General features: G+C 35.6%; 1 protein-coding gene across 1 annotated transcript in view; it reads left to right on the forward strand.

Moving 5' to 3' along the window:
* HMCN1 (hemicentin 1) overlaps positions 1–21,986 on the forward strand; it is a 465,916-nt gene that overhangs the window by 61,264 nt on the left and 382,666 nt on the right. The gene's annotated exons all lie outside the window — the stretch shown is intronic.

Genomic DNA, 21,986 nt, shown 5'->3' on the forward strand with positions numbered 1-21,986 from the left:
ATTTGAAAATTGAGATTGCTAAAGAATGCACACCATATACTCTATGCTTTCAAAGTAAATTTTTAGTAATGAAAGTATGATATTGTACATTATATAATTCCAAAAGTGAGTAACACTAATAATTAGCCATTGAGTATCACAAAAATCATGCTAACACACCCTCAGTTGGTCTAATATCTGCTTACTGAAACTTTGACTGCTTTTCACATTATAAGTGAAGTCACCGTGGTTCTGACGTTTACTGAGTTGTTGTCTGTTTGACAGTCTTCCAGAATGCTTATTACCTAAATTAAAATATCTAGATCTTTTTCTTGTGAATATCACAAGAGTGCTTCACTGACTAAAGAAAAAGAAAGGCTGATTGATCTCACATTCATAGTACATCTTCACCTCCTGGAAGATTTCAGGAGTGGCCATGGAACCCCACAACCCAAATCCTTAGGAAATTTTGTTGTAAATGTTTAAAAACACTTTTATGACTTTCAACTCAAAGCTTTCATGTGCTTGAAAATGGGTTATTTTAGCATCAAATACATCTCCTACTCTCATTTTCACCCATTACTTCATTATTCATCTGTTAGTCTCACCTTTAGGGCATTTCTTAAATGTGTCCTAACTTTGACCTGATTCTGCCAAAATTCTTATTTATGCCTTAATTGTTTCCTGTCCTGACTGTAGCAATTCTTTTTTTTTTTTTTTAATAGTCTTCCTAAGTCCTGGCTCTCTAAACTTCAGAGGGGTCTTAGAGTGTTATGGTGAGTCTACAGATTCCTGCTTTTGGAAAGAATGTGCATCATATTGAAGTAATGTCTATTGACCTAGTGTTTTGTTTTGTTTTGTTTTTTTCAAGTATACTATTTCCCTATTGACTTGTTATGATTGGTTAGAAATGCATGAGCCTAGCCTCTGGAAGGAATAGCACATCTGATAGATTCTATTGGAAACTGTACCCTGAATCATTTCAATTAGATTTTCAGTGGGGAAAAATTATTATGGTGGTAGATGTTCCTTAAATTTATGGTAGACTGTTGAGTTTCCCTTACCTAGCTTTAGATTAGGGTATGAGAAAAGTATGTGAGATATAATTACATCTTTCTTATTCTAAAGGCATTAAAATGCTTTTCACAGTTACAATTATAGTAGAATTTATAATATTTTGTATCATATTTTCAAAGTATTTTTTAACTAGTGATCCAATCCCCCAAATATACTTATGAAGTGAACAGCTGACAGTTTTGCACTCCCCATTCCACAATTATCAAGTGGAGAGGTTGAAGGTCAAATATTTTACCTTAGGAAATAGTAAAAATGTCATTGTTACCTAATAACGTTTAGGTAGAACTGTCAATTTTTTTATGTGTGAACTGAAAGTAACTGCTTATCAGATAAAATTTGGTGGACACTTCCAAACTTTATGGGATGCATTGTTGATTTTTGTCATACCTCATTATTAATAAAGAACAAAAAAGGAACGTGTATTTTATCTCCTTCAAAAAAATCCTTAGGGAAATATCTAATTTTTGTGAAAAAAAATTTAACCATTTGATCTTTTTGAGAATTTATTCTGGGAAAACGGGATTTTGCTGTAGCATACACGTTATTTCTCTCTCCATCTCAATCTTTGTCTCTGTCTTTTACCCCCTATGTCTAAGTCTGACCCATTGTTAGAAGTACAAAAGGCATTCCTGAAGATTGTTTGGGTAGTACAGCATGTCAGGTGTGTGTTCTCCCTGAAATGCTCATGTGTTGGTAGAGCCAATAGTTGAGTTGATGCTGGTGCAGGCAAAATATGTACCTTAACCATTACTATTTAGTGCCATATTTATGATTGTGGCATGGCTCATTTTCTATTAACAAAACGGGCTAACAAAAGAGAATCTGTCGTTTTTATTCTTGGGAAAAAATTCCCATTGTAGAAAAGTCATTCTAGCTGAAGGAAGTAAGAGCTGACTGTGGAGTTAATCCAAGCACAACAAACTTGACATCATCATCATCATCATCTTTTACTGAGAGCTTATTACATACCATTTATCACTGTTTTAACTCATTTAAATGCACAATAACTCTACAGTGTGGTTCTATTATTTTGTAGGTGAGGAAACTGGCAGTACGAGGTTAGATGCTTGGACAGAGAGATAAAGAGGATTTGAATGTGGTCTAACTCTAGAGCCCACATTCTTAGCCAGTACGCTTTCTGCTTCTGCTGTCTGGGGAGTGCTTTTCTCAGATTTACGTTATATAGCAGGTCCAACAGGAGAAGTTTCATTCAGCAGTATTTACCAAGCATCTCTCACATACATTGTCATTGTTTCTTGCTTCATTTCTCTTCTGCAAATTGTCTTCTTAGAAAGGGTCTTTTTATGTTTCAGAGTTTGAAAATTAAATGTAACCCATTCTGAAGATTTGTATTGCCATAATATTGTGAGGACATAAGTAAAATATCCACTCTGTTTTGGTTACGTGTACTTTATTTGATGTGGCTTGATGCAGGCAATATATTGAGAGGGTTGACTTATTAGCCTTGTTAGGAAAGGCTTCCCATTCTCATTTCCTGTGTTACAATTTTTTTCCTTAACATTTCGTCTGTGAAACAATTGGGTTTTTTCCTCACTGGTTGAAAATACTTAAAATCATGCACTTGATTTCAATAGTAATTCGTAAAAAGAGGCATGTGTAAGGTTTGAGCTACTTGGATGTTGAAGATTGTAAGAGAAGCTAAAACAGGTTTTCTGTTAGAAGAAAGTCTTTATCTAAATGACTTAGGAACATTCAAAAACCTTGAATGATATGGAAATTTTTCCGTATGACTTCAGTTTGACTGTTTCCTGTTGCAGATTAAATCGTCCTTGTAAAATAAAGGATTATATTTTGGTACCAAAGAGTGAATATTCAGACTTTATCATCCTGCCACTCCTCTACCCAATAGTTGCATGTAATACTTTGACTCTATTTAGCTGTTATATATTCTACATAGTTCACAAATAAGATTGCTTCTCAGAACATGAAGAATAAATCTAACTGAGGAAAGTGAACTAGCACACTCACATGTGTACCCACATGTACACACGCACAAGCACATCATACACATGCGTGTCCATGTACACTTACATACATATACACAGATTCACACAAGTACTCATGCACACTCACACACTAACCTACAAATACATGTGTGTACACACTGTTTATGTTTACACTTGCTCATATACATACACAGTCAAAACCAAATATACACATGTGCACACAGATACGTACACCCATATGCACACATGCTTTCACACACGCATATTTGAGAGTAAGACAAGTTTTAGCCAAAAGGCTACTCTTGGGTGACTTTATTTTGGTGTTAGGATTCAAAATCTCCTTTAAATAAGCCTTCCAACATTATTTATAATTTGTGAGAATGAACTTTGCATTCCTGTCTTTAGTATCACTTCCTTCATGTTTATGAATTTTATATCCTTACTTTGGATACTTTCTTCAAAAATTATTTTATAACAAGACTTTTTTTCCCCTTGAAATCTGAAAGATAAGAGATAACGAATTAAGTGGTATAACTTTACTAGTTTTCTAAAATATCTTGGAAACATTAGTATGCTCAAATGTTCAAGTGACAAATATTCTGCTTTAAAACATTTAAGGCATGGAGCTTTCTGATCCAATTTTTGGATGTTTAGAGACAGTTCTGTTTTGAAATTTCCAAATAATTATAAAAATAATTAATTGAAAGATCACTTAAAAACTGACAGTTTATTTCTGTTTTTGTTATTACTTGTGTTATGGAAACTTATTAAAGTTTTGAATGGGTTGTGGTGCTTCCTACAAAATTATTTTTTGTGGGAATAAACGTACATCTGTATTTCATATTATAGTTCAGTCTGACTTGATAAACAATATGAAATAAGGGAATCCTTCAACATTTGACCTTCTCTACTCTTCAGGCATCTGAATGACATGAGAGGTTAACTGTTCCATTTTTCTTGGCAGATCAATATTTCTTTCTTTGACCCTTAATAATGTGATGGCATCCAACATGGATCTTTTGGGCAACTCTTACAAAAGTCAAAAGTATTCACAAGGGAAATAGCAATAGGCAGTACGTAATGGATTAGCTCTTTGGAATGGATAGTTATTAATTTATACCAGATACTTGTTCAAGGTTACATTACCCACCCTCCTTTCCTATGATCCGGAGCCAAAGGATTCAAATGGGTAATTACCTTTTCTCAAATTATATTTGACTTACCTTATGATACCACATGGTATAGAATTTTTCCCCCAAAGGACATATAAGCACTTTATTAACATCTTTTTCATTCCTAACATATGTCTAAGAATAAGAAAGAGCCAAGCATTTTCCTTCACCATAGTAAAAACCCCATTTTACAGACAGGGCTGGAGACTAAGGACATTTTCTGGGAAAGAGATTTTGGCAGTTTTCCCCAAGAATTTTAATTTTGAAAGTCTCTTTTATTAAGCTTTATTAGTAAGAATCTTTAAGATACTCATGATTAATAAAATGTGTTTTCTTCTTCTTTACTCCATTAACAATTATGTATATATGTATATATGATTATATATATACATACATGTATACATATACACACATGTGATTATATATATACATCACTGGAAATTCATAGGCATTATATATACATATATGTAATAGTTTCAGGCATTCCTGAAGTCCCTATTATGCATTTGGTATTCGGTTGGGTTATGAAGATAGGAAAATAATGTTGCTAAAAAGGTGATCCTTACCCTTGCACAGTTCGCATTTCTGGAAGTAATAGTAAGTAGAATTTTAACATATTTTCTGATAAATGGATGTTGGGATTAGCCAGGTATGAAGTACTCCAAAAGTATTTAGATCTTGTCTGCATTTAAAAGATTTATAGTAAATTGCTTTCAGTCACTACTCACCACTCTGAAAGGTTTAAGATACTTTTTGAAGTACTTCAAACTCCTGCCACTACCCAGTAGAAACTTCAACATATTTGTTGGGGAAATTAGGTCATCCTTATGGTATTATTTTTCTCCTTGGTACCAATTCTTATTCTGTAATCTGAAATTCCTTTGGCCTTACTTATTGTAAGTCTTATCTAGTGAGGAGATTACAGGTGAGGAAATAAACTCTTGGAAAGATAAGCTCATCATTGAAGCTCTTTTCAAGGATTATTGATAATTGAGAAATAATCTTTTGATACTTTGGTTTTAGCACTGAAACACAAGAGTCTTTGTCAACCTGTTTAATGGAATGAGGAGGGAGACATAGTCTGCAGTTAAATTATTCAACCTGGGTCCTCTTTCATCTGTCAGTGTTTCCATTGATCCATGAATTCTTAGTATTTTGATAGGGCTGCTGTGTTATAACTGCATTTAGAAAGTTGTCCTACTGATTGAACAATTTTGTATTCTGCAAACAGAGTATGGGAAGAGATGGAAGTGAAACTTATCAAATATAATCAATGAACATTTTTAGTTTAAAAGGGAAAAAAATATTTAGTCCAATAAAAAGATTCAAAGGTATCACAGTAATGACTGAAAATGGAACTTAAATATACTTGCATCAGTGTTTTTCTTGTTGCATATTTTTTCTGATTTGACAGTGAATACTTACACATGGGTAGTTCTGTACATGAAGATGGGTCCAAACTGCTGTATGGAGTAAAATGAAATATTTCATCCCATAATCTGTTTATGAACAACTTTCAATATGTTCCTAAAGAGTGACAGTTGAACAAATACCAACTTAGTGTGTGTTCGTGTGTGTGTATATGTGTGTACAACATGGCAAGACCATGAATTCTTCCCATAATTATTTAAATTTATAAAGGCATGGAAAATAAGTTAAAAGTTATACAAAGAAATATTGGTCGGAAAATATTAAATGTATAAGCTCATTAACAGTAAATTGGTAAATTCTCGTTTTCAGAGTTCAGCTGGGTGGTGGTTTAAGAAAAAAATATTCAGACATTTCAACACTGTTTGCTTATGGAAAACATTTGCAATTTTGTTAGCAAAGAACAGTGTCAAAAAACTAAACATTTTTCCCTCAACATCTGCATTTGCTTATTAAAAAACACCCCACACCCCCAGTCTCTCAAACAAGTTAAGTTTGTCACGAAATGTTTTTCAAGTGTCATGAAATTCAATCTCAATTTTTTTGTGCGTATCCATGAGTTTTAGTCTATTTGTTGATTTCATTTCCACATGTCCTTACATTTAGGACTTAAGATAGGAATAGTTTTATAGAATTTTGAAAAAAAATGCTTTAAAAAAAGTCATTTGGGGTTCTCAATCTGAGCAGGGTTGTTAAGGGACAGAGTAGTTTCTCTTATTCAGGCTCCTCAAAGAAATCTGTGTGTCCCGCCCTCAGTGGGTGCTTCTATTAAAATGCACGTATCTATTTAGGGCTATGATGTGTGGCATTCTCCATTTATCAGGCTACTTGAAACAGAAAAAAGTGTGAGGGTCTGTTGGTGTAATCTGTTTCTCCCATAGATCTTTCCCATGGAAAGAAAGGGCAGTGTGATCTCTCTCTCTCTCTCTCTCTCTCTCTCGCTCGCTCTCTCGCTCTGAAAAGGTAAATGTACGTATAAACACAGAAGCACAAGTCTTCACTGGATTGTTTAACAAAAAGATTGAAAGAAAATGCTGAACGTACTGAATTAACTACAAGACCTTCCTTCTTGGAATTATTTTTGCACATTTTTCTTCCTAATACTTGTTAGATATTTTAAGATTGTCTCAGTTAATGAGATGAACTAATTTCTAGGGCATTTCTGTACAAATGGTGATGTTACAGAAAACTGGAGACAGATTTAATAATGTTTATGAAGGTCAGTTGTTTTCTATTTAAAGCAGATCCTGTTAGAGTAAGAATAGTCAGCTTTTAGTAACCCCATCAGCTAATCTCTAAGTAGTACATAGTTGTTTCAGATGGTCAACTTTATAAAAAATTTACATCTGCTTAGTAATATATTGTTATTTTTAGGGCAATATTACAAGTGATGATAATAAGGAAGGAAAGGAATGAGTGTTTGGTGAATGGGCTCATTGCTATGTCCTGTCTAAATTATTTGGCCAATTTCCTCTCAATACATTTTTAAAAGATTTTTAAATTAAATTAAATTAAACTAAAAATTTTAATTTCCATCCAAGTTAGTTAGCATATAGTACAATAATGATTTCAAGAGTAGAATCCAATGATTCATCCCCTACATATAACACCCAGTGCTCATCCCAACAAGTGCCCTCATCAACAATGCCCCTTGTCCACTTAGCCCATCTCCCCACCCAAAACCCTTCCAGCAACCCTCAGTATGTTCTCTGTATTTAAGAGTCTCTTATGGTTTGCACCCTCCATGTTTTTATATTATATTTGCTTCCCTTTCCTTATGTTCATCTGTTTTGTATCTTAAATTCCACATATGAGTGAAGTCATATGATATTTGTCTTTCTCTGACTAATTTCGCTTAGCATAATACACTCTAGTTTCATCCACGTTGTTGCAAATGGCAAGCCTCTTAATATATTTCTACTGAAATAATTTTACTATTATATTTGATATGTTTGACTGAAAAGCATACCTATACTCAAACCCGTGGAAAACACATATAGAAGAGACTGGACCATTTTAAGAGCTAACTGTCATGAAAAAATAAATATAATTTTGACTTACTGGGATTGTTTCTTAAAAAAAAAAAGATGTCTTGCCACATGCAGTTCCAAGAAAAATTAAAGTGATCTTATTTGAAATGCCTTTTAGCTTTTTCACATTCTCTTCTTATCTATTGGTTATAAAACCCATAATATTTGAGATATTAGAAGTTAGGTCTCTATATATGATCTGTTTCCCATTACTGAGCCCACTTTGTGAATTAAATTTAAAAAAAAATTATATTTATTTATTTTTAAGAGAGAGAGAGAGAGAGAGAGGCAGACTGCAAGTGTGGCAGAGGCAGAGAGAGAAGGAGATACAGAATCCAAAGCAGGCTCCAGGCTCTGAGCTGTCAGCACAGAGCCTGACTCAGGGCTCAAACTTACAAACCGCGAGATCATGACCTAAGCTGAAGTTGGACGCTTAACTGACTAAGCCACCTAGGCGCCCCTAAAAAAAATTTTTAATGTTTATTTATTTTTGAACGAGAGAGACAGAGTGTGAGCAGGAGAGGGGCAGAGAAAGAGGGAGACACAGAATTGGAAGCAGGCTCCAGGCTCTGAGTTTTCAGTACAAAGCCCGACATGGGGCTCGAACTCACGAGCTGATCATGACCTGAGCTGAAGTCAGACGCTTAACCAACTGAGCCAATGCTTAACTGACTGAGCCCCTCACATTATGAATTTTTAAAGGTAAATGTTTAGTGCAGATATTAGGCTTTTCAAACAGTTCATATATTTGTACATGAAATAAGAATAATTGAATAATTAAGGGAAAGTATTGAAAATGTTTTTGGCAATTTAGTTACCCGCTAGCTGTTAATTAGCCCAATATTGTCACTTGCTTGTAATATATTTACGTATATTCACAAACCCACACACACTTATTCCTTCATTGATATGCATCGTGCTCAGTGAGTTGGAAATGAGTGCTAACTCCTTTTTATATAAGAGAGAAAATACATAGCATAAAATTTCCAAATACACAATACTGTAGTTTCACAGAGATAACTAGTGTGAGTTTTCTCTAACCCAGTGTACACGGGCACACTTTCACATGCTTTCCTCATGAAAGCTTTCCTGATGATTTCCTTACTGCATCTGATTGAAATGATAGTGATATCTGAATAAGGATTTGTTTAATTATTGTGCCTCAACTATACTGTAAGTCCATGTCTACTTTGCTCAATTGTGTTTCCTAGAACCTAACATGGGACATGGTCTGTAAAAGGTAGGTGCTTAATAATATTTGTGAATGAATGAATCACATATATATAAATGTATATATACTTAATTATTTAAATTTTGTTCATTAAAATTGAAATGGGGGTGCACAGGAACAGGGTAAATTACTGAGACTTTATTTGACTGCCTAGTTAAAATATAAATAAGCCAGAATAGAAACAGTGTACTAGAAAAATTACTTCTATTTAATTTTATTTTGGGACACATTTGAAGCAAAATCAAATTCTAATTATTCTTGTAAGGATACATAGCTTTGGGTCAGCTTTGATGAAAATAAATTTAGTTAAGTCTAGCATATAGAAGATGGATCTACAATTACCAGTAGGTGGCGCTGTATTCCAGTGCTGAATAACAAATGGACTTCCAGAGGATTGACTGACTCCTGTGGGAGGACCAAAATCCTGGGGAATAATTTTATAAGGAATTTTATATATTATGGTATGAAGCATACATTTTACCAGTCTATATATAATAAAACCATAATTTACAGTTTAATAGAAATTTTTTTTTATCCTTTTGCATTATTTTTGGATTTGAACCCTGAGATTGCTCTTCTGTAAATTGTTATAATTTTGCTGTACTGCATTTGATTTACCTTGAATGTATACTGAGGAAATGCACACAGCAGGAAATGAACCAGAAATGGCTGCAAAACCAAGCTTAGATACATCCTGGGGAAGTCGTGAAGAATTGATGAGTAGATGTATAGGATATGGAGTTTACTCAAAGTCACAGAGAAGCCAGTAGTGGAGTTTAAGATGTTGTTAGTTCATGTGAGCATGTCTGGCTCACATATGACTTCTACATTTGTGGCACTTTTTGATTCACTGCTGAAGATACTGCATATTATTCTGAATGATAAGCTGTAATTCCAAAAAAGCAGAAGAAGAAATTTTAGATATGAACCATCAAGTTTAACCTCTAATTTGAAGAGAGATAGATACACAACCTGACAATTTCAAAAGAGAAGAGGCTTTCAAATTTGTGTCTTGTATTCTTCCCTTAAACCAATAATTGATAGGGTACTCTTCTGAAACAATCGTTGATGACCATAGTCTCTGACTTAACTGTTGTATTCTCTTGCCTTTTAAATGGATTATGTTTCTCTGAACATGTTTCGTATACAGCTGAAAATTAGTGCTAGAGACAGGGGTGGGGGGAAACTTCCCAATGTATACTGGTTTTCACAGTACAATAAATGCTAGTAATAGATAAACAATTAAAGCTGAGTTCTTTGGGGAAATCACTCCCAGTCCTACCTAGATATAGTGGAAGCTCATGCTTCTTATTTAACAATAATGTAATCTGATTAATAGAAGACAAATTTTGTGTTTGGTGAAGTCATTTAGCCACTGAGGACTCACTTGGCAACAAACGCATCTATTTTATCTTTCCTACTTATTATATCTTAGGAGGTTGTCTTTTAATTATAGTGTTGCACTTAGTATTTATTAAATATTATTATAAAACTAGAATAATTTAGGGGTTGTAGAGGGTAAAAATATGAGGCTTTCTTGCTAAAAAAAAAGTGAACAATCTTTTTGGTTAGACAAGAAAAAAACATGCTTGACACCAATGGCAAATTAAAGAGCTTTGTACCTCAATAATTTTGCACTTAATAATCATTGATGGATCACTCAGAAACACTCACTAGATAATTGTGAAGGAGGGTATCGCAAGAATGATCTAATTAGCAATAACATATTGTTTGACATAGACCATGAGGAAATGGGGGCAAGTTATTAAGTGGGATGAGAAATGACCTGTCAAGTCCTCGAATTTAGGTTCTTTTATATAGAAAACAGGCATATCAATTGTTTGCAAATTGAACAAGTTATTATTTTTCATTATGGGATTATAAGTGCCTATAGTTACTTTGGATTCTGGAAAGTAGATGCTATGTTTTATCATCCACACTGCCTAGAACTGTACTCACACGTACAAGGCACTCCAAGGAGTATGTAGATGAAAGAGTGACTTTATTTTGAATACGAATTTCAAATCTCTACTTCCATTATTTAGAGTATTTGCTGTGGGGGTGATTTTGCTAGTGTTACAAGCATTTTTAAAAGCAAGAGGTATAGATCTTACTGCCAACTTTATTATTTTAGGTATGCAACTTAGGGGAAAAACCGACCTTAGTGTGCTCCGTACAAGTTAGTGACCATATTATGCAATTATTTGTTTTCTCTAACTTTAAAAATGCACATACGCTAACCCATGAAATATAACTAACAGCAATGCCATTAGCTTTACCAACCTGTTTATCTGTGAAAACAACCCTTCAGTTTTGAGGCTGTTGCTATTCTTACAGATTGTCACTTCTTGCAACTTGGCCACCTAAGACTTGCAGATGTCTGGAATTCCTGGCAAAATTATTTATTTATTTATTTATTTATTTATTTATTTATTTATTTATTTATATTGCAGAATACCACTTTGATTTGTTTATTATTAATTTCACATACTACTGTGTATTCCATAACTTTGTGATAATGCTGTTTTTCTTTAGCAATATTGAGCCCATGAGACTGTGTAATGAATGTATCCAGGAGTCAGAATCCAGACATGAATTAATGGACTAAGTTTGACATAAGGGAAAATTGGGACCAGTTGAGTAAGGAAGTCTTTTGCCTTGACCAGAAAAATTCCATTTTGTTTCCTGCTTAAGGAAGGGCGTCTAGCATGATCATGGAATGTGTCACTATCTGGACAGAATGGAAAGTTGAGAGACCCAAAAGAAGAACAGATTATAGGCAGTTACTAACACAGATTTGTCAATCTATATGCTAAGCTGACTTTGTAAAGTGGTCAGTGACGTCTCCTTCTACCATGTTAATGCTTGAAAAGTAGTCACCATATATTGAAGGATGCTTGTAATATTTTAAATGGGGAGGAGGTTCCCAGAATTTTATACCAGTAGCCTGATAACAGCTTTCAAATCTCTTATATAGTGTTCATCCTATTGTGACTCCCAAATATATATTCAATTTATTGTTGATAGGAAAAGAGATTAAAACAATTTCCTTATTTACACGTTGCTGTTAACAGAATACATTTTAGATAATGTTAGATGACATTTATATGCTAATGTCAGCTGTATCTGATTAGCAATAAAGGCAAATTGGAACATAATATGGAAAAACCAGTGGTCAGTATTGGGTAACATCCTAGCAGCGAGAATGACTCAATACGGATGCTGCAATGTGGGGGTCGAGGCATTAAGTATATCTTGTCTTAGGATTGTGTGAATTTGGAAACTCCATTAGGGTAAGCCTCTGGAATTGAATACATCCATGGATCTCACTGAGCAGAAGCTAGGAGACAGAAAGAAGTGGAAAGTGACAGGGGCTTCACTGTTGACTACCATATGGTTTGATGGCTGATTACAGGACTTTCTTGATGCTGTGGCCTGGACTTCTTTCTCATCTATGTTTAGACCTCCCTCCACTCTCCATTGGAAACTCCATGAGGGCAGAGATTGCTGGAGTTTTTTTTTTTTTTCCCACCTGTGTATCTTCAGTGTCTAGAACAGTTCCCAGCACATAGTAGGATCTCAGTAAATATTTATGAATAAATTGAAGGAATGAGTTTGCTGAGAGATGTTGTACGCAAGGTACTTTCCTAGGTGTGACAGAAGAAACAAAGATAAGTAAAAATTCCTTTCTTCAGCCAATCCAGAGCTGAGCAGGGAAGACAGGTTATGTACACAAAAGACAATGCAGAGCATCCTTGAGAGTGCACAGTGGCAAATGTAGGCACTCTGCCTAGGAGACAGGGGTGGGACTAGAGAGCTCCTCATGGTAAGGGACATTCAGCTTGGTCCCCGAGGATGAGTGGGCAGCAATAGGCAGTGGTGAGACACAGGCTAATGGGACACTTGGAACAAAAATAAAAGTGGAAATTCCAAGGAGATATGTGGAGAGGTTGGGCCCCAGTTAGGGAATGCAAGGGGACAAAGTTGGTGTGAAGGCTGGGGCCAGATTATAGAGGGCTGGCAAAACCATGATAAAGCAGTTCATGTTTTAGGCAGTGAAGACTTTACTTACAGTTAAAGGTTTGTACATGTTTGAGAGTCATGAATAACACTCAGTTCTAAAATCCCAAAGGTCATAGGCCATAGTTTGTGCTTCTTAATATATTACATAGTTTCAGAGAATTGTTGTTAGACTGTTACAGCCTTAAATTCACTAAAACCTATGCAATATATCTAATATATTTATCATAAGGTGACCCAGGAAAGGCCCAGCCTTCCGTTAGACTGTCTACATCCTGGTTTTGAAACATAGGAAAGGAGGACAGAGAAGCCTGAAAGTCATCGTTGTATGTGGAGCACAAAAAGCTGTTTTGGCTCATGGAAGCATGGGAGTTGGAAGCCAATTGAATCAGGCTTACATACTTTTGGTCTCTTACAGCTACTGTTTTCTTTCTGATGCTTGTGGTTTACCTGTATCATTTCCCCCCCCATGCGTCTCCTGCATTTGGCTAAGTCCAACTCTTCTTCAAAACTCTGATCGTTTCTGTTTTTTTCTGGGCTTCTCTAGAAAGCTTCCTTCAGCTTCCCCACCTCTGTGAGGTAGGGCATACCCTCATCTGCACATGTGTATATCCTCTCTTCGTATTTCTTTCACTGCACAGTAGTTATCTTTAATTTCAAGAATGGATTGGTCAATCCAGCATTCCAGGCCTTGAAGTTGATCATTTAAACTGCCCTTAAAATACTTTGAGTGACAAAATATATCTCATGTTAGCTTTAATTATTAGAAAAAAATCTTCATGATGCTGTTTCTTTTAATGATCATTTTAAGTTCTTTTCTTTCCTTCTAAATGACACGAATATAAGTGTTTGAAGATGGTTATCCTGTTTCTAAATATCCCAATGAAATGTTTTCCAGATTAAGATACCTTGCAGTCTGATAGCCCTTCTCTGGATACATTAGCTGGTCACTTTCTTCTCTTTTTTTTTTTTTTTAATTTTTTTTTTTCAACGTTTATTTATTTTATTGTTTGGGACAGAGAGAGACAGAGCATGAACGGGGGAGGGGCAGAGAGAGAGTGAGACACTGAATTGGAAACAGGCTCCAGGCTCTGAGCCATCAGCCCAGAGCCCGACGCGGGGCTCGAACTCACGGACCGCGAGATCGTGACCTGGCTGAAGTCGGACGCTTAACCGACTGCGCCACCCAGGCGCCCCTACTTTCTTCTCTTAAGATGGGTAATTGTCTACAGTTGTCCAGATGTGAATCCAATTGACCTGAAAATACTGAATTCTTACCTTCCTTGCTATAATACAGTACTTTTTTTTAACCCTAAGATTTTTAGCTTTTTTTTTGTTAGTGATCTCACATTATTGACTGATACTAAGGTTGCAATTGGCTAAAGTCTGAATATATTTTTCATAAGAATTGAAATGGTATGTGCTGCCCAATAACTATGGTTTGAGGTGAGTGAATGGTAGCAGTTTAACACCATTTTGTACTTCTAAAAACATACATGTAGAATGTAAAATTTACCCTAACTAAATCCCATTTTAAAAAACCTTTCCCTTGGGCTAAAATTTCCATCTCATTGAATATGAGTAATTTAAGAAATTCTGCCAAAATTTTTTTTGAAATCAAGACATGTTATGCAGTGCCTTGAACAATTTATCACCATAGAAGCCATGTTTAAAAAAAGGAACTGCTGCTAGGTTGATACATTTTGATTTTTATTCATGTGTAACTACATCTTTTTCTAGATGTTCATGGCCATTATAGACATTTTCTTGAATTTAAAATGAAGTTTACCAGTTTATATATTCTTTCTAATACTTGCCACTTCTCCCTTCTGTTTTGAAAATTATGGGTTTTTTTATTTGTCATTATCTATGACATTTTCTCACTGTGAGTTATCAGATATTACATAAATCTGTATCCTTGTGTGTGTTCTTTTAGAAACTAAAACAGTTCAGTCAGAAATTGGAGAAAAATGTCTCATTTAAATTGGTGGATTGTTCTTCCTGTATTTCCAATGATTTTGCACCAGCTCCTCTGATTATAATTTTTTATAACTCCTTATAATCTTTCGCTGGGTGGCTCAGTCGGTTAAGCCTCTGACTTTTGGTTTCAGCTCAGGTCATGATCTCATGGTTCATGGGTTCGAGCCCCGCATCGGGCTCTGTGCTGTCAGTGCAGAGCCTGCTTGAGATTCCTTCTCTCTCCCTCTGTCTCTGGCCCTCTCCTGCTTATATTGCCTCTCTCTTCCAAAATAAATAAATAAACTTAAAAAAGGTAGTCTTTTTTTTTTGTTTGGGAAGAATTGGGAGAAAAACACAGTCATAAAAAATTGCCCCAAATATTTAAAAACAAGGGAAATCCAAAACAAATGAAAGAGTTCTGTTGAAACACTGGGTGTTTTCACAGTGGAAATAGTCAATAAGACAATTCAATGATATGAGCCCCAACCAAGACTCTGAAATGTAGTTTAATTTTATTTTTATTAACAATGTGTCAGGCCATACAACCTGTTTAGCATGACCTCCTAAAGGTGTCACAAGACACAGTAGAAGAAAATAAAAACCCAGAGAAGGAGCAGGAAGTAGATAAAGGAAGTAGCAGAAAAGGGTGGGGGGGGGAGCACAATGAAGTGTGATAAAGGGGCTGAGAGGTTACTGGCACCACAGCCAATGGACTGACAAATGTGTGCATGGTGTTTGCTTTTGATTTCCCCCATCAGCAGGGGAAGTGTTGATGTAATCTCTGAGGTTACTTTGTTTTTATACTCCAAGAAACAATTCTCTTGGGGCATGGATCCCAGGTGAGATTAGCCTTCTGTTTCATTTCACCTGGGCCACCTCACTAGACGGTAACTCCATTTTTATTACACAAGGGTGATTAAAGTTATTGAGCTATGCAAGTAAGTATTTGGGATTGAATTTTGCTCCATTCATTTTATCACCCAAGGCATTCTTCATTCACATCCTTTGAACTGGAATTTAAATTATGAAGTTGTGGGGTGCCTAGGTGACTCAGTCGGTTGAGCATCCAACTTCGGCTCAGGTCATGATCTCACAGTTTGTGAGTTTGAGCCCCATATTGGGCTCTCTGCTGTCAGCACAGAGCCCGCTTTGTATCCTCTGTCTCCCTCTCTCTCTGCCCCTCCCTTGCTCACACTGTCTCTCTCTCAAAGATAAATAAAACATTAAAAAATTATTTAAAAAAAATTATGGAGCTGAGACAGCCTCCCAAAATAGATACACCTCATTGGTAGAATGGAGCATCAACACATCTAGATCAAACTAGTTAGAAGAATCTAGATCAAATTCAAACGGAGTTGAATTTCAGAGTAATTTCTCACTCGCTGAAATTGAAATTCTTTTCTTTAATCCAAATAAGGCTACAAATAGTATAATTTAAAACATAGTCTGTAAATATATATTTGATTTGTGGTGCATGTTGTTCTTTGCTGCTTTGGGATTTAGGGGATTCGTACGATTAAAATCAAGCTGAAGGCCATTAGCCAAAAGCATCTGAATGGTCAGAGAATACTTTATGGGAAATAGTATTGATAGAATATGTAATATTTTCTGGCTATGAAATGCTTATAATAAACTACATGTGAAATGGCTCATCTGCCTTCAGCTGGATAAAGTTACATGCTCGAATAGGTATCAACACACTGGATTTTAGATATACAACATTTATATAGACGTTTTTCTTTGTCAGTTCTGATCATCAGATTTCAAACTTAAAAAAAATTTTTTTAATGCTTATTTTGAGAGAGAGAGAGCGTGAGCAGGGGAGGGGCAGAGAGAGAGAGGGAGATACAGAATCCAAAGTAGGCTTCAGGCTCTGAGCCGTCACAGACAGACAGTCTGACGCAGCGTTCAAAGCCACGAACCACGAGAGCATGACCCGAGCTGAAGTCGGATGCGTAACTGACTGAGCCACCCAGGCACCCCTTCAACTTTTAAAATCAAACACTTACTGAGATATTAACTTACAGATCATATGCATACATTACATATTTTTGTAATAAATTGTGTTAACTATAAAACACAAAGAAATTAGAAACGTTTAAGACAAATATGAACAGAAATTTCTTGCATATGCATATTTTTGTGCACACTTTGGAATATATTACCTTACTATAGAGATTAACAATATAAAGGATTGTATTCTCTGACATAATTTCACTAAAGGTACATACCTTGAGAGGAATTCTGAAGAAGTTAGCTTCAAGTTTTGTTTTCTCTCTCTCTCTTTTTAAATGTTTATTTATTTTTGAGAGAGAGCATGAGTGTGGGAGGGACAGAGAGAGAGGGAGACAGAGGATCTGAACCGGGGTCTGAACTCATATTCACGAACCACAAGATCATGACCTGAGCTGAAGTTGGAAGCTTAACTGACTGACCGACCCACCCAGGTGCCCCTGTTTTCTCTCTTTTTAAATTCATAGTAACTGTATGTCATTAGGTATTTGTCATATGTTTGGTTTAATGAATTATCTTATTAATAGGCTTAGGAAACTCATATTCTGTCATGTGTTAGGAAAAACTAATAGATTATAACCAAGCTTGAAGGGTAGCATATTGGAATCCCTGCTGAGTTGCAGACAGCAATAGACCATTTGTTTCCCCAGAATTGATACATCTAACTCTTGCAACAAACCAGCTTTCTAGAATGCAGTCCATTTATAAGATGTATGGGAGTTTGCTGACAGTTATATTCTGTGTGTATGTATGTGACAACTAGGTTCCAGCCCTGATTGGCCTTAGTATTTTCAGCCTTGCTGAGAGCTGTGGGGTCATTCTGATCGTATGTTACTTTTTGAGCTGAGGAAGATGCTTAACAGAAGGGTCTGTCTGTGTCCCCCCTCTGCTTGACCAGCTTCAGGAGGGCTCAGAAAAGCCAAGGAGAAGACCTGGCATTGGGGGAAGTGCTGGGCAGGGTTGAGTCTGTAGGGAGGAGAGTGTGTCCTGTCCTGGGATGTGAAGCTATTCCCTGTTAATTGTTTTGCTGTCTACTAAGCTTTCTGTTCTCCGTAATGCCGGGAGCCCCAAGCATATAAAAGCTGGGCACTCTGGCTCCGGCCTGCCTGGTCAATATTCTCTTATTAACCTGAAGGATTTGATAACATGTTCAGTGTAAATTAAATCAAATCCTTCCTTGCACAGCTATGTTTAGGTACTTAATTTCCACTAGAATATCCAGGAATAGAGTTTTAAACTAAAGAGTCAAATTAAAAAAAAAGAAATTTACTTTCGGCTAGCATTAGGGATTATTCTGTTGTTGAATCTGTTTCAGTGAGATTCAGCGGCCCATTGGTTGCTTGACAGGAGTTAATGCGTCCAAAATAAATAATATTTTAGCTGAAGATACGGGCTTCCTCATTTATGATTTCATAGTTTTAAAAATGGGTTGTGTTTTTCTTGATGGAAAACATCCGTGTAGTGGGCAGGAAGTATCCTGACAAAGAATACTTCAGATTCAGATTTTTTGTTTGTTTGCTTATGAAAGCAACTCATGTATCTTGTATAAAACTTGGAAAAAAGATATAAAGAACAACAAAATCAGTAGAATTCTAACAATCTCACTGGTAAAATTTGGTATATTTCATTTGTTCAATTCTCTCCCCCCTCCTTCTAGGCTTCTCTTTTCATTCCAAATGGAGATTGTATGAAATATTTTATTTTATATTTTTACTTTATATTTTATTCCCCCCCCAGCATTACATTATAATTTTTCCACAAGGAATATTAACATTATTATAAAACATTTTTTTAATTTTCTTTCTTTCTTTTTCTTTTCTTTTTTCTTTTTCTTTTCTTTTTTTTTTTTTTTGAGAGAGAGTGTGTGCATATGCGTGTAAGCAGAAAAGGGGAAGAGAAGGGAGGGAGAGAGACAGAATCCCAAGTAGGCTCCATGCTGACACAGGGGCTCAAACTGTGAGATCAGGACCTGAGCCAAAATCAAGAGTCTGATGTGTTAGTTAACTGACTGAACTACCCAGGTGCTCCACTAAAACGTTATTTAAAATATTATATATAGACCATCTTTTATTTCATTGTCACCTATTGGACGTTAGTGAGTATTTCTCCCTCCAAAAGAGAATATTTGATTAGATGTGATCATTTCTTCAGAACAGTATGTTCTTGATGCATATTATTTCATGGAAGAGGTTCTTCATTATTTTCCCCTTACAACACAATTTAAAATCTTAATGCTGACATTTTCACAAACTTCCTGTCATATCCAAGACACACGGAAAATGGGCATGAAAGGATGGGCAACATATAAAACAATTGCTTTCTTGGAATTTAAAGTGCAGTTGATATTTAATGTTCATTTCGTAGCTATAAATATCAATAGGTGTTTTTTGTTTTTCTTGTTGCCTCGATTGACTACAAGTTTGATGTTGCCTCAAGTAACTACAGAGTTTTGGCAAAGATGCTTATTTTTATGATGGGAGTTAGTCATGGGCTTCCCAGGCGCCATCTCTTGCCTTTGTGGTTTCAGCGAAATCCAAGTCAGGTCCGTTGAGCAGGTCACATGACTGAATGCCAGAAAATAGGACCGAAGTAAAATACCCTATTGTGGAAAAATAAACCACCCAGAGGACCTGCTTGTCTTTCCTTATTTCCTTTTATTTCTAAATTAAGAACTAAAATTGAAACAAGAAGCATTTTCAACTTAGAATTAAAACAATCCAGACTTATAGAAACAAGAACTTAAATTTCCTAGGTTCATAGTGCAGTCAAGATATTTATATTGCTTTACTAAAATGCTATTTTTTCCATTTTTTTCTTCGAAACATATCTAAGCACTTTGGAACTAATAACAAGTAGTTGCTTGTTGTTTGATCACCATCATAAACATTCTTTGGTAGAACTTACAGCATGTGTTTGATAGAGATGGGGGTACATGTCAAAGTATACTCACTGTGAGACTTAGATAGTAGCAATATTATCATTAGCTCACATATCCTGGGTGCTGGGCTTTATACTTCAGTTTGTTGAATTCTCTTGACAACCCTGGGAAGATCTGTCTTAAAGATGAGGCATCTGAGGCTAAAAGAATTTTTAAGTAGGTTGCCCAAAGTCAGGTGGCAAACAGTTGATTAGGACTGGAGCCCACATGGTCACTTTCAAAATCTGTGTGTGTAACCACTGGGCGTATTGTCCCAGGTGAAAGAAATATTGTGTCTTCTTCAGTGGCTTTGTTTACACCATACTTCAGACAGTCTTGTTTGCAACTTACTTGGTTTATTTTTACCTCCATACTAAATTGTATGCTTTATGGGATCAGGGATTGAAAAAATTGGGAATTCTCAAAGTTGTAACCCAATAAAATACACCTTGTCTGCAAGCTATGCAATGTCTTCTAATAGCAAAATGATAAACGCATATTAACACCTACTGTGGGCTGAGCTCTGACTAGATCCCAGGGATAAATGGGAACATACTTTGGGTATAAGCATAATTGAAACTGTAAAGACTTCTGGAATTTTCATGAAGCTCACCTTTATTCAATGTCTATTGCCTACATTTTTTACATGCCTTGTCCCATTCATTTCTAACCAATCTGTCAGAATCTTACAGAAAGGAAACTGAGACTGGGATGTTAAATAGCTTGCTATAGCTAGTAAGCAGCAAAGCCAGAATTGGTATTCATTTTTATTTTATTCCACAGCCTACATTAAAAAAAAACATTTTAATCCATCAGAGCAATAGATCTATTTTCTAAAAAGAGCAGTACAGAAAACTTTGAGTCCATACCAAAGATAAGTCTTGCTTCTACATTGTGGCCCAAGAAAGAGGAGGAATTAAGTGGAACATTAGTATCTATTTAAAGCTAATTATTGTTGAAAAAAATTGAGAGGGAGAGAGAGAGAGCATGAGCAGGGGAGGAGCAGAGAGAGAGAGGGAGACACAGAGTCCAAAGCAGGCTCCAGGCTCTGAGCTGTCAGCACAGAGCCCGATGCGGGGCTCAAACCCACGGACCACGAGATCATGACCTGAGCCAAAGCTGGACGCTTAACCAACTGCCATCCAGGCTCCTCAATTTAAAGCTAATTATAACAGCTGATATATCTTTGAGAAAAACTGAGTAGAATTTTATTGCTATGATTATAGTAGCTCTAAATGCCACAGGAAGGAGAAGCAAGAAATGTATCATAATGTTATTCAGATTCCATAAATACTTACTGAGGATCTTCTGTGTGTTAGGAACCATGCTAGCTGTTTACATGGGTGTTAACCACACAGAAAAACTGAGGAAAGGTTATTTCCAAGGCTATTTTATGCGCAAAGGCACTGAGCCTAGAGAATTAAATAACTTGTTCAAATTCACACCATTAATAACATAAGAACTAGTACAGAAATACAGGTCTTGACTTAAAATACTGTGCTCTTCTATTATTGTGTCTCTCTTTAATGCTATCTTTGGAGGATATCCATTGAAAAGTTTTAATAAAACTTTATTTTGAAAGAACAGAAGTTTTGTGTTGTGCCTTGTTTTAAATGGCAAGAAAAGTATGGTAGCAATTGTTAATTTCTGTCTGTAACTCTGTAGGAAATATTGGGCCACGTAGGAAGTTTAAAACATTTATGAAATAATTATGTCAGTTCTGTCCAAAGTGAAATATTTGTAATCTTACTCTCAAATTGTTTGTCACTGAAATATTCTTCTGTTTGTTATTTATGTTGTGTTTATTCAAAGTTAATTTTTTAGGTAGGAGGTGTATCAACATTCTTGATCTTTGTCAAATATATTGGCAGGCACATTGTTAGTAGTGTTTGGTCAGTTGCTTAGGGGACAAAACCAAACAGCATATTGGTTGTGTTATGTTGGGCCTTGTGGTTTTACAGTTTAGGAAGTCCAGTTCTCAATCAACAACGCACAACCCTCCTATATGTAGCCAGTGGTTTAAAAAAGTATTTGGAGGAGACTAAAGAAATTTAGATTCCAAAACGAGAAATAATGCCACACTCTAATCAAGCAGGGATTATTTGGTTTCCACAACAATTAAACATTTTAAAATTATCCTGGGAGGATAGGAACTAATTTTGAGTGTGGTTTGGAGTAAAGACTGTAAGCTTT

Source organism: Lynx rufus, unplaced genomic scaffold (genome assembly GCF_022079265.1).
Source record: "Lynx rufus isolate CCGP_SWC_20201006 ecotype Redwood Valley unplaced genomic scaffold, mLynRuf1.p SCAF_15, whole genome shotgun sequence".
NCBI lineage: Eukaryota > Metazoa > Chordata > Mammalia > Carnivora > Felidae > Lynx > Lynx rufus.